We start from the raw sequence: 13016 nt of genomic DNA, 5'->3' as shown, positions 1-13016 counted from the left end.
GAACAATGTTATGATGCTGATTGCATGTTCTCTTTTCACAGGATACGAACAAGAAGCAATCCACATTATAATGTGGAATGTGGCTCGATGATATATGAGATGCTCCTGCAGCGGTTGTTAGGGGCTGAAATTTACCAGAAAAATGATTAAGTGTCATTTTTGGTGAGTTCCATAAGGCCCTGCAAGTTTTCACATACGACTGTCCTAAACTTGCCTCATTATCCACACACCACACCCCTATGGCAGCCTGTTCATCATATACTCCCACTGGCATTCCACAAATATTCCGCACTGCGAGGAGATTCTAAGAATCCAGGCATCTTTAAAAGGCCGTTGGGCACCTGGTCAAGCATTGTCAGACCACAGATGCCCTCCACAGTACGTCACTTTAACCCTGGATGTGGCAAACTGAGGAAATGGACACTCTGCTTTGTACTGGATTAGTGGTGCTGGAAGAGCACAGCAGTTCAGGCAGCATCCAACGAGCAGCGAAATCGACGTTTCGGGCAAAAGCCGAAGGACTTTTGCCCAAAACATCGATTTCGCTGCTCGTTGGATGCTGCCTGAACTGCTGTGCTCTTCCAGCACCACTAATCCAGTATTTGGTTTCCAGCATCTGCAGTTATTGTTTTTACTACTCTGCTTTGTAGACAGGCATCGGGAGGTCCTGGTGGATGGGGTGATACATAGCAGGAACATCCATTTCCTTCAGGACCACCAGAAGGCGCCATGCCACCAGATCCTCCAGCCTGTTCCACCGAGTCAGTGTAGTGTGGTTGGTCTAGAGAACTGCATAGCGATGCCACAAAAATGGTCAATGACCTTCTCCACTGTGCCAGGATAAGTGCCACCATCTTGTCTCTGATACCTCATCCTCCCTCTGTCTCTTTACTGCACCCATCTCCCACCAAGGCTCCTGCTCTACAACTTTCGCTATTAGATCCAATGTCAACCACCCCTCCCCTACCTGTCCTGCCCTCTGCACTACCAACTGACTCACTCAGGTCACCTCACCAGCATTCCTCCAGCTGTGCCAGCATTAAAAGCGATGCCAGTGACCTTCATCCCTCTCAATCTCTCCCTTTGTCTCTTTCCAGGAGAAAGTGACCCACCATAGGGCAGAGAGAAAGTCAGATGACTGGTGGGCTCCCTGGCATTTGGTTTCTGATAAGGAGAGAATCATGGTGCTGGCTGGCAAGGACTACACCTGTATGTGTGGTGATGCTGAAATCTCTTTGGTCCCAAAGTAGGAATCATTGTCCATTGTTGCATTGCTATCCTGTTGGTGGTGCGGTCCATCACTCATTGACATTGTGGCTGCATCCTGGTGGGTCCTACAGAGAGGTGATCTGCTTCGGTGAGTCCGGCCGGGATTCTGGCATGGTGGTCTGTTTCAACAGCAGCCTTTGGCGATCAGGTGGGTCCTTCAGGCAGCTTCTGCAGTGCCCTCAGCAGCTGGTGGTTCTGCCTGGGATTCCAACGGCCTGAGATTTGGCAGCTTCAATGTCGGCTTTCTGCAGCAGTGGAGAACGTGGTTCCTGTCCTTTCCATGTCCTTGAGAACCCATGAGCCGTGAATTGTACAATGATAGACCTTGTCTTAATTTTTTAAATATATATGGTTCCTCTTCTGATTTCTGTTATTGATAGAGGCACCAGAATATGGCAACATAAACATTTTTCACTGTTTTTTTGTAAAAATAGAAGTGACAATAAATACTATTCTATTTGTTACTTCTTCAAAACTGATTTGGATTTGAGCACAAGAGGTACAGTTAGTAAGTTTGCAGATGACACCAAAATTGGAGGTGTAGTGGACAGTGAAGAGGGTTATTTCTGATTACAACAGGACCTGGACCAAATGGGCTAATGGGCTGAGAAGTGGCAGATGGAGTTTAATTCAGATAAATGTGAGATGCTGTATTTTGTGAAAGCAAATCTTAGCAGGATTTATACACTTAGTGATAACGTCCTAGGGAGTGTTGCTCAACAAAGAGACCTTGGAGTGCAGGTTCATAGCTCCTTGAAAGTGCAGTTGCAGGTAGATAGGATAGTGAAGAAAGTGTTTGGTATGCTTTCCTTTATTGGTCAGAGTATTGAGTACAGGAGTTGGGAGGTCATGTTGTGGCCGTACAGGACATTGGTTAGACCACTGTTGGAATATTGCATGCAATTCTGGTCTCCTTCCTATCATAAAGATATTGTGAAACTTGAAAGGGTTCAGAAAATACTTACAAGGATGTTGCCAGTGTTGGAGGATTTGAGCTACAGGGAGAGGCTGAACAGTCTGGGGCTGTTTTCCCTGAAGCGTTGGAGGCTGAGGGGTGACCTTATAGAAGTTTACAAAATTATGAGGGGCATGGATAGGGTAAATAGGCAAAGTCTCTTCCTTGGAGTTGGGGAGTCCAGAACTAGAGGGCATAGATTTAGGGTGAGAGGAGAAAGATATAAAAGAGACCTACGGGACAACTGTTTCACAGAGGGTGGTACGTGTATGGAATAAGCTGCCAGAGGAAGTGGTGGAGGCTGGTACAATTGCAACATTTAAGAGGCATTTGGATGGGTATATGAATAGGAAGGGTTTGGAGGGATATGGGCCGGGTGCTGGCAGGTGGGACTAGATTGGGTTGGGGTATCAGGTCGGCATGGATGGGTTGGACCGAAGGGTCTGTTTCCATGCTGTACATCTCTATGACTCTATTTCTGTGTGACTCCCCCCATTGTGAGTTTATCCTTAACAAGCCCAAACTTCTAACCTTTATTCGTAATGCATTCTCTCTTCAGTCTCTTGCAGGTACCCGGGGCATCTGCACTGAATCAGCTTCTGAGAGGCTTGCCTCGTCAGATATCTCCTCCTGGCCTTCCAAGTGAGGAGCCCAGGCTTCCTCTTGCTACCCTCCCCCAGCTCAGATACCGACACCTCACAGTGAATGTGAGGGAGATCAGTAACAGGGGCATGTTCTGATGGGAATGCCATTGTGCCTCAGTCGGTCAAGGCCGCTGGCACTCTGAGGACTTTTGGACACCAGGCACTTGCTAGGCCCCAGGCAGGGTAGGGCCCCCTAGAGTTGGCAGTGGGCAATTTCATTGATGTGTCCACAGGAGGAGGAGGAGCAGGCAGGTTTGTCACAGGCCACAGGCAACTTGACACAGAGGATGCCGCTTGCAGCAATGCTGTTTGTATCATACTGCCTCTGGTATGTGAGGGGCCATGCACAAGTTTGCAGCTGCCATGGAGAGCCATGTCTAGCAACCTCAGTCCGTTCTGGATCCATCTGTACTGACCCACACTCCACCACTCCAGCCATTGGTACTCAGCGCCAACATCCAGAGGACCAGGGGGATGAGGGACTTCGAATTCCCTCCAGGTAATCCTTCACCACAAGGAGATAAGACAGTGCCAGTTAAGCACCCAGTGAGAGCAGGAGCCACATAAAGGTCCCCCAGAAAGCTCCTCTCTGGACACTCCAGAGGAGGCCAGACTTCCCACCTCCACCCTCTCTGCTACCTTCAACCTCTTTGGGAGTTCCAATTGAGGAAGGTACAACCGGCTCTGGGCTGGCCACATTCAGCATGTCTGGGCCCTCCAGCCAGAAATACCCCTGGGTTTGCCCAAGTAAAACCTAATAGCCACTGAGTTCCACTGTAGGGCAAACCCCCATCACCCCTATTGGGGAGCCAAGACTACACAGACCTAATGGGAGGGAAAGCAAGGAGACCACATACTGAGGGTGATACTTCATTGTAAATACATTCTCACGTTTGAACTAATCCTCACTGTTCATCATCAGTTGTGTGAGCGAATGTAGGCTCACTCCAATATTGAGGTACAGAGCCTCACCATCCCTAGCATTACCTGAGATTAAATTGTCCAAGGTATGGAGTGAGCAGCTCATACACCATGTGCAGACTGTGGGAAATTGGAAAGTGATTTCAACTTTTGCAACAAAGTGAATCTTTGCAGACTGCAGTACATTGATTGTGGACCACGGCTATTAGTGGACAGGTTCCTAATACTGCAGGATGTGGTCAGACTGCTTTGGGCCAATGTCTGTACACACAGTACGTTAATACCTGATGGTTACAAAGCATATAGTGCTTACTCCACTGCTGTCTTTCCCCTTGTACTTTACGGGTGTCTGTGTAATGCTGTTGCCCTTTGAAGGACCTTCAATTCTCTCACAGAACAAAATACTATCTGCCTACTCCAGTTGTGGTGGTAGCCCTGTTCAATAGACAATAGACAATAGGTGCAGGAGTAGGCCATTCTGCCCTTCGAGCCTGCACCACCATTCAATATGATCATCCTTAATCAGTATCCTGTTCCTGCCTTATCTCCATAACCCTTGATTCCACTATCCTTGAGAGCACTATCCAACTCTTTCTTAAATGAATCCAGAGACTGGGCCTCCACTGCCCTCTGGGGCAGAGCATTCCACACAGCCACCACTCTCTGGGTGAAGATGTTTCTCCTCATCTCTGTCCTAAATGGTCTACCCTGTATTTTTAAGCTGTGTCCTCTGGTTCGGCACTCGCCCATCAGCGGAAACATGTTTCCTGCCTCCAGAGTGTCCAATCCTTTAATAATCTTATATGTCTCAATCAGATCCCCTCTCAGTCTTCTAAACTCAAGGGTATACAAGCCCAGTTGCTCCAGTCTTTCAGTGTAAGGTAGTCCCGCCATTCCAGGAATTGACCTCGTGAACCTACGCTGCACTCCCTCAGCTCCATTGTACACTTGTTCATTACAGCATGATGGGAGGAATCAGCAGTCACTGTTATCAAGTGGCTCTCAGGCTCAGCCTCTTAACTTGATGAAGCCCAAATGTGCAACCCCTCCCTGTCAGCATCATCAGTTTGGACCTTTCTCATAGTTCAATCTAATTTATCCAACTCACTGTTCATCTCCCCATTTTCTCCACCCTGAGGCACAGTGGGTCAACATGCTGGATGTAATAGTCCACTATCTCCCCCATTGAAGCCAGAGTGTTTCTGACTGCTCATGTCCCACCCTCCCACATTACCCCTTTCCGCTCTGTTGCTCCCTCTGCTCACTTAAATCTTGAGGTGTTCCTTCCACAATGTTACCCAAGCATGCTTCATCCAATACCTACAATTGAGTTCTCCAGCTACTCTCCCACACCAGTAGTCCCTGATAATCCATCTCCCCTCCTTGGATTTTTAGTGGATGGAGAGCCAGGACTGACCATGGCCTAGAACCCTTGAGCGACTCAGGTGAACAGTCCAGACCAATGACTGACTAGACCCCTGAATAATCTGTAGTGCTCCCCGGTGGACTTCCTGCGATGCTGTGGGTTGGTTACACAGAGCCTACAGGGCTGTTCATGACCCATTCCCTGGGCTGGTTACACAGAGCCCACAGGGCTGTCCTTGGCCCATTCCCTGGGCTGGTTACACAGAGCCCACAGAGCTGTTTATGACCCATTCCCTGGGCTGGTTACACAGAGCCCACAGGGCTGTTCATGGCCCATTCCCTGGGCTGGTTACACAGAGCCCACAGAGCTGTCCTTGGCCCATTCCCTGGGCTGGTTACACAGAGCCCACAGGGCTGTTCATGGCCCATTCCCTGGGCTGGTTACACAGAGCCCACAGAGCTGTCCTTGGCCCATTCCCTGGGCTGGTTACACAGAGCCCACAGAGCTGTTTATGACCCATTCCCGGGGCTGGTTACACAGAGCCCACAGGGCAGTCCTTGGCCCATTCCCTGGGCTGGTTACACAGAGCCCACAGGGCTGTCCTTGGCCCATTCCCTGGGCTGGTTACACAGAGCCCACAGGGCTGTCCTTGGCCCATTCCCTGGGCTGGTTACACAGAGCCCACAGGGCAGTCCTTGGCCCATTCCCTGGGCTGGTTACACAGAGCCCACAGAGCTGTCCTTGGCCCATTCCCTGGGCTGGTTACACAGAGCCCACAGGGCAGTCCTTGGCCCATTCCCTGGGCTGGTTACACAGAGCCCACAGAGCTGTCCTTGGCCCATTCCCTGGGCTGGTTACACAGAGCCCACAGAGCTGTCCTTGGCCCATTCCCTGGGCTGGTTACACAGAACCCACAGGGCAGTCCTTGGCCCATTCCCTGGGCTGGTTACACAGAGCCCACAGGGCAGTCCTTGGCCCATTCCCTGGGCTGGTTACACAGAGCCCACAGGGCTGTCCTTGGCCCATTCCCTGGGCTGGTTACACAGAGCCCACAGGGCAGTCCTTGGCCCATTCCCTGGGCTGGTTACACAGAGCCCACAGGGCTGTCCTCGGCCCACTGCCTGGGCTGGTTACACAGAGCCCACAGGGCTGTTCATGGCCCATTCCCTGGGCTGGTTACACAGAGCCCACAGGGCTGTCCTTGGCCCATTCCCTGGGCTGGTTACACAGAGCCCACAGGGCAGTCCTTGGCCCATTCCCTGGGCTGGTTACACAGAGCCCACAGGGCAGTCCTTGGCCCATTCCCTGGGCTGGTTACACAGAGCCCACAGGGCAGTCCTTGGCCCATTCCCTGGGCTGGTTACACAGAGCCCACAGGGCTGTCCTCGGCCCATTCCCTGGGCTGGTTACACAGAGCCCACAGGGCAGTCCTTGGCCCATTCCCTGGGCTGGTTACACAGAACCCACAGGGTTGTCCATGGCCCACAGTCTGGACTGGAGAGGTATGGATCCCCTGACTCTGCTGGCAGCTGACTGACTGTGTCCAAGGTCCTGGAATGATAGTAGAGGGTGCCCTTGAACTTATTATGAAATGTTATTATTAAGTGTTTCCTTTGACTTGATTGATCTCTACTCCCCTTAGACACTGAGACAGGGTCAGTTGGTTGATGCACATACAGTGCATTTGTCACTTACACTCCTGGTGAAGAGTAATGGTGTGAGATTGAAAGAACACAGTGATGTTAATGTACAGCAGTAAGCACAGCCCCTTAACTGATCACTGCTGCCATGTCAAGGTGCTTGGCTTTGTGTCTGCACTAAACAGCAAGTCAAGATGGAATACAAAGATAGGTGGAGTTGTGGACAGTGAGGAGGGCTGTTGTCGGCTGCAGAGGGACTTAGATATGATGCAGAGCTGGGCTGAGGAGTGGCAGATGGAGTTCAACCCTGCCAAGTGTGAGGTTGTCCATTTTGGAAGAACAAATAAGAATGCGGAATACAGGGTTAATGGTAGGGTTCTTGGTCAGGTGGAGGAACAGAGGGATCTTGGGGTCTATGTACATAGATCTTTGAAGGTTGCCACTCAGGTGGATAGAGTTTGTAAGAAGGCCTATGGAGTATTATCGTTCATTAGCAGAGGGATTGAATTCAAGAGTCGTGAGGTGATGTTGCAGCTGTACAGGACTTTGGTTAGGCCACATTTGGAGTACTGTGTGCAGTTCTGGTCGCCTCACTTTAGGAAAGATGTGGAAGCTTTGGAGAGGGTGCAGAGAAGATTTACCAGGATGTTGCCTGGAATGGAGAGTAGGTCGTACGAGGATAGGTTGAGAGTTCTCGGCCTTTTCTCGTTGGAACGGCGAAGGATGAGGGGTGACTTGATAGAGGTTTATAAGATGATCAGAGGAATAGATAGAGTAGACAGTCAGAAACTTTTTCCCCGGGTACAACAGAGTGTTACAAGGGGACATAAATTTAAGGTGAAGGGTGGAAGGTATAGGGGAGATGTCAGGGGTGGGTTCTTTACCCAGAGAGTGGTGGGGGCATGGAATGCGCTGCCCGTGGGAGTGGTAGAGTCAGAATCATTGGCGACCTTTAAGCGGCATTTGGATAGGTACATGGATGGGTGCTTAATCTAGGATAGAAGTTCGGCACAACATCGTGGGCCGAAGGGCCTGTTCTGTGCTGTATTGTTCTATGTTCTATGTTCTATAATTACTTTAGGCTCTGACCAAGGAGGCAAATGATGCTGTGAGCATCTAAGTAGATGCAAACTATAAGTACAAAGAGATTGCCAACAATCCCTGAGGTGCACTCAGGTGAAAGCCTTCAGGTGGGAGACTGTCCTTGTGTGCAAAGTGTCCTGGCAACAGCATTTCAATGAAAAGTGCCAGTGTAATGCTCCAAACAACAGCATTGACATACCGAACCCGTGGATTGGGGATGTGCCGTAAGAGTTCAGTGAGGCTGATATGACTCCAATGCCAAGGCCAGTAGATGAGTTTGGGGAGTGTGTGGCTGTTGCCCATGGAGTGTACCCTGAGATGTTAGGACCTTGTTCAAGATGCAAGTGGCGAGTTGGAGTCACCAGACCCCCACTCTACTGTCTAGTTTCTATTTGGCGGATGGGAGAATGTGAAACTACATATCAATGAGACGAAACTGGCTAATCATAAGATGATAGAATCATACAGAGCAGAAGAGATCCCCTAGCCCATTGAGTCTGCTTCTCGCCACTCACCAGTGAGAATCTCGCTCATCATTCAACACTTTGCTGGAAATTGGGAACTTCCTGCTCTCAGTGTCAAGTCTCACTGGCCATTTCACACAAATCTCCCACCTTTCTCATCAATGTCCACATCACTCGGGGTCTGGGACTATTCCTTCCTGGATACTTTTATGCACAACTTATACAATCATTAATCATTACTATACAGTGGCAAATTGATTAAGTTATGTTATTTACTGGTTCACATATTTGGAATAGTCAAGCAGATGCACAGATTTCAAAGTCATTACATAAATAAAATAAGGAATAAAATATTTCAATTATGGGGAAGATTTTAGTGTAAATACATGGAAATCAATAGACGTTTTAGTCTATTTGGATGTATGCTAATAAATCTAGACGTTCCAATCCTATTGCTGAAGCCTGTTTGTTTACATATATAGTTTCATAACCAGCTCAGTTAATGTTATACCCTACTCAAGCAGATTCTGCTATTCTAATGATCTAGGTAAAAACAATGACTGCAGATGCTGGAAACCAGATTCTAGATTAGAGTGGTGCTGGAAAAGCACAGCAGTTCAGGCAGCATCCAATGAGCAGAAAAATCGACGTTTCGGGCAAAAGTCCTTCATCAGGAATAGAGGCAGAGTGCCTGCAGGGTGGAGAGATAAAAAATTTCTCTGCCCGTATTCCTGATGAAGGGCTTTTGACCGAAACATCGATTTTTCTGCTCATTGGATGCTGCCTGAACTGCTGTGCTTTTCCAGCACCACTCTATTCTAGATGATCACCTATTTGCCTAATGGTTCTGCTGGCCTTTAATATACTCCAATCTTATAATGAGGTGTGCTACATAATATTATGCTCAGTGGTTCTTGGTAGCTGTTGCTCAGTTTCAGCTCAAATCCATACTGTTGGCTGCCAAAAGACTAATTAGTGTCAATCCTGCTTAGGAGCAGGATGAGTGGATTTCCAAGCGTGTGAATCAAAATAAATGAGGACTGGAATCAGTCACTTGCCTGTAGCAAACCCAGAGACCTGGCAATGAAAATAGACAGGTCTGCTGTAATCCAAGGCACTGTTATTACCGGGCTTAAGGGTCAAACCCGAGGTGCCTGGAGGAGATGTAAACCTGTTAACTGTAAAAGGTTAAAAATCACACAACACCAGGTTATACTTCAACAGGTTTAATTGAAAGTACAAGCTTTCGAAGCGCTGCTCCTTCATCAGGTGGTTGTGGAGTACACGATTATAAGACACAAAATGTATAGCAAAAGTTTACAGCTATAAATTCTGTGTCTTACAATTGTGTACTCCACAACCACCGGTCCGAAAGCTAGTGCTTTCAATTAAACCTGTTGGACTATGACATGGTGTTGTTTGATTTTTAACTATGTACACCCCAGTCCAACACCGGCATCTCCAAATCATATTAACGGAAATACTTTTATTTATTAAGGAGTGGTGTCCCTTGTGCTGGTGGGCTGTCTGGTTTCAGTTGGCTAAAATGGTTTGAACATGAGAAATGTGAGAGTTTTATGCAGACATTAAACATTCTGCCTAATTTTCTTTTTGAAAAGAATTGTATTTATACAGCATTTCTTTTCCACTCAAAATTGTCAAAGTGCTGAACATGAGGAATTATTTTAGAAATGTTACACAAGGAAATGTTTCTTTAAAAACAAGGCCCACAGTCCAGCCTGCAAAATTAGACTCCCTGTACAGTGTGACAGAACATGCTCAGTGCATATGTGAATGTGAGTGTGTCATACATAAGTGCATAAAACAGCTCCACATGGACTTAAGAAAAAGGCTTTAGGGAAGAATTTCTCCAAAGTCAGGCAGATAAGATATGAGATCCCCCCTTCCAGATCATTTCATGCTACAGGTGGTGAATATGAATGTGGAGAGGTTAAAGAGCGCTGATTCAACTCAAAGGATGTTGGGAGTCTAATTTAAAATAGCAGGGGACTGAAATCAGAAAATAAGGTTGAACACAGGTAAGTGACCAATAATTTCCATCATAACAGCATTTAATATGCCCCCTCCCCATCCCACTCCCTTCGACGGAGACCTCAGACAGCCTGAAAATTTCTGAAGTCTGAAATTTCTTTTGTGTGTTAAAAAGAAACAGTAATAGATTTTTCTAAATGGAGCCCTGCATAACTGTCCACTAAAAGCAATATTCTGACTGCTGCGCTCCTATTTTCTCCCTCTCTCTCGTTGTATTACTTCCAGCCAGCATGTTTTAAGAGATTTTCTTCAGAATCTATTCCTGGGCTCCAAGGTGCAAAGCACTTTCAGCGCTTCCAGGAGAATACAATTTTTCCACAAAATTGTTTGACATTAGCATACCAGTGTTCTTGTAAAGCTGCATGCTTGAGTGACAGTAAGTTCGAAATGAATCAGTCTGTTATTAACTTCCTTCTGCAAGCACTGATGAGATGCAATTTGCAGTTGGATGCAGAGATAGTTATACAAAACTGAAGAGCTTTATTAATCACTTCAGTTGGCTGTAATTGGCTGTCAACGACTCTTATCTCCATCTGTTCCGTACATTACATTGTAATCTTCACCTAGATGAATAAAAAAGTGATTTCAGTACAAACTGATGCAATCAGTGGCTCTGTTTTGCATGGGCTTCGTCCTTTTATGTCTGTAAGACTTAATCTGACCTGGGCACCTGGTTCTTTCAGTGGCGCAGTCATCAAAAAACAAATGTAATTTAGACCAATTCGCCATCAAACATACAGCGTGTTATGACTGTTTTAATGCTGCATTTAAAAGTATGAATTGAAACGACATCAATTAACGTATTGAGATCGCCAGGATTTTTCAGACAAAAGAAAAGCAAAATCGAAGAACAAGACTGAAGGGGGAGGGTATTTATTTTTTGACCATTTGGGAATAAAGATCACTTTTTTTTCATCAAAACAGGATATCCAATGTGACTATAATTTTGTCTCCTTTATTCTGGCAAATCAGCTGATGAGGGTTACAGAGCGACAGACACCAGTTTCATTGTCTTCTTCATTACAGGACAGGAGGATGACAGGTTTTAATAGGTGTACAATAGTATTTGTGCCAGTGGAAACTGCGTTTGCAGCCTGAGACAGCATTCAATGTGAGGCGAGTGTGATTGCAGTGCTCCCCACAGGCATCTCAGCAAGGACTGTGGATGTCGTCGAATTGATGCAGCTTCAGCTCACATGCTTAAACACTCCACTAAAACAGCCCAAAAAAAGTGTTGCATGTCTGATGGAAAATCTTTTGGATGACTCTTGCTCTGGCAGAGTGCAGCAGCCGCTGAACTGCCACTCTGCATCCGTCAGCAGAACTCAAACGTAAATGACTCAGGCTGCATAGAACCATCAAAGTCATAGACCCATGAAGGTGAAGGTCAATGAATCGGGGTCTGCAACAAATTTAGCACGTGGTGTGGTCCTACACCTTTGCTCTTCTGTCTATGGCATACTGCAGGCTACAACTAAAAGTGAGGGGGGTGCTGGTGAGTGCATGCAGAAGTCTAAACAGGAACACAAAAATGTTATAAATGCTTTAATTTTATGCCAGTCGTGGTTCAGCACTTCTGCCTCTGAAACACCAAGGGCCTGGTTCAATTTGCACACCAGAGCTAGAATACAAAACAATTTTCAATGTCTGGGACTCTAGGATGGGATAGAAGAAGTGCCACACTGTCAGAGCTGCTGATGAAATGTTAAATCAAATCACCACCTGTTAACTTAATTGAATGCAAAGGCTCCCATGATACTAAGAAAAGGAAAGTTTTTCTCAGTGTACTGATCAATACATATTGAACTCAAGCCCCCACCCCCTCCGCCCCAATATCTGATAATCTACATCCCAAGTTACAAGAGGAGGTGGCCATGGAAACAGTGTATGTGTTTTTTGTCATCTTCCAAAGTTTTGTAGCTTTTTGGAATAATCCTGGCAGATTGGAGGGTGGTAAGTGTGAACCCACTATTTAAAAAAAACAAGGGAAAGAACTGGGAATTACAATTGGTTAGCCCACCATCAGGAATAGGGAAAATGCTGGCATCTATTATGAAGGATGAGATAACAGGACACTTAGAAAATACCAATACCATTACATAAAGCCAACATGATTTACGAATGGGAAATAATACTTGATAAACTTACTGAAGAATGTAAGAAGTAGATTGATGAGGGAGGACCAGTGGATGAAGTTATTTGGATTTTCAGAAAGCTTTTGATAGTGTCTCACATAAGAGGTTAGTGAGTAAAATGAAAACTGATGGGATTAAACTGGCATGGATTCAGAATTGGTGAGCAGACAGGATACAGAGAGTAGGAATAAATGGGTCCTCTCTGGAGTGGAATGTAGTGGTAGATGGAGTACGACAGGAATCAGTGCTTGGCCCCTAACTATTCACAATATACAGCATTGATTTAGATGAGGGAATCAAATGGAATATTTCCAAGTTTGCTGATGGCACAGAAACCATGTGGTTTTATGAATAGTGAGGAGGATGTAAATAAGCTTCAGACAAGTTGAGCGGAAAAATAAATGTCAAATGCAGTATAATGTACAATTACAAAATTTAAAAGACATCTGGATGGGTATATGAATTAGGAAGAGATTAAAGGGTTATA

The sequence above is a fragment of the Chiloscyllium punctatum genome, chromosome 49 (genome assembly GCF_047496795.1).
Source record: "Chiloscyllium punctatum isolate Juve2018m chromosome 49, sChiPun1.3, whole genome shotgun sequence".
Classification (NCBI taxonomy): Eukaryota; Metazoa; Chordata; class Chondrichthyes; order Orectolobiformes; family Hemiscylliidae; genus Chiloscyllium; species Chiloscyllium punctatum.
The sequence above is the reverse complement of the archived record's forward strand: the minus strand, read 5'-3'. Positions refer to the sequence as shown.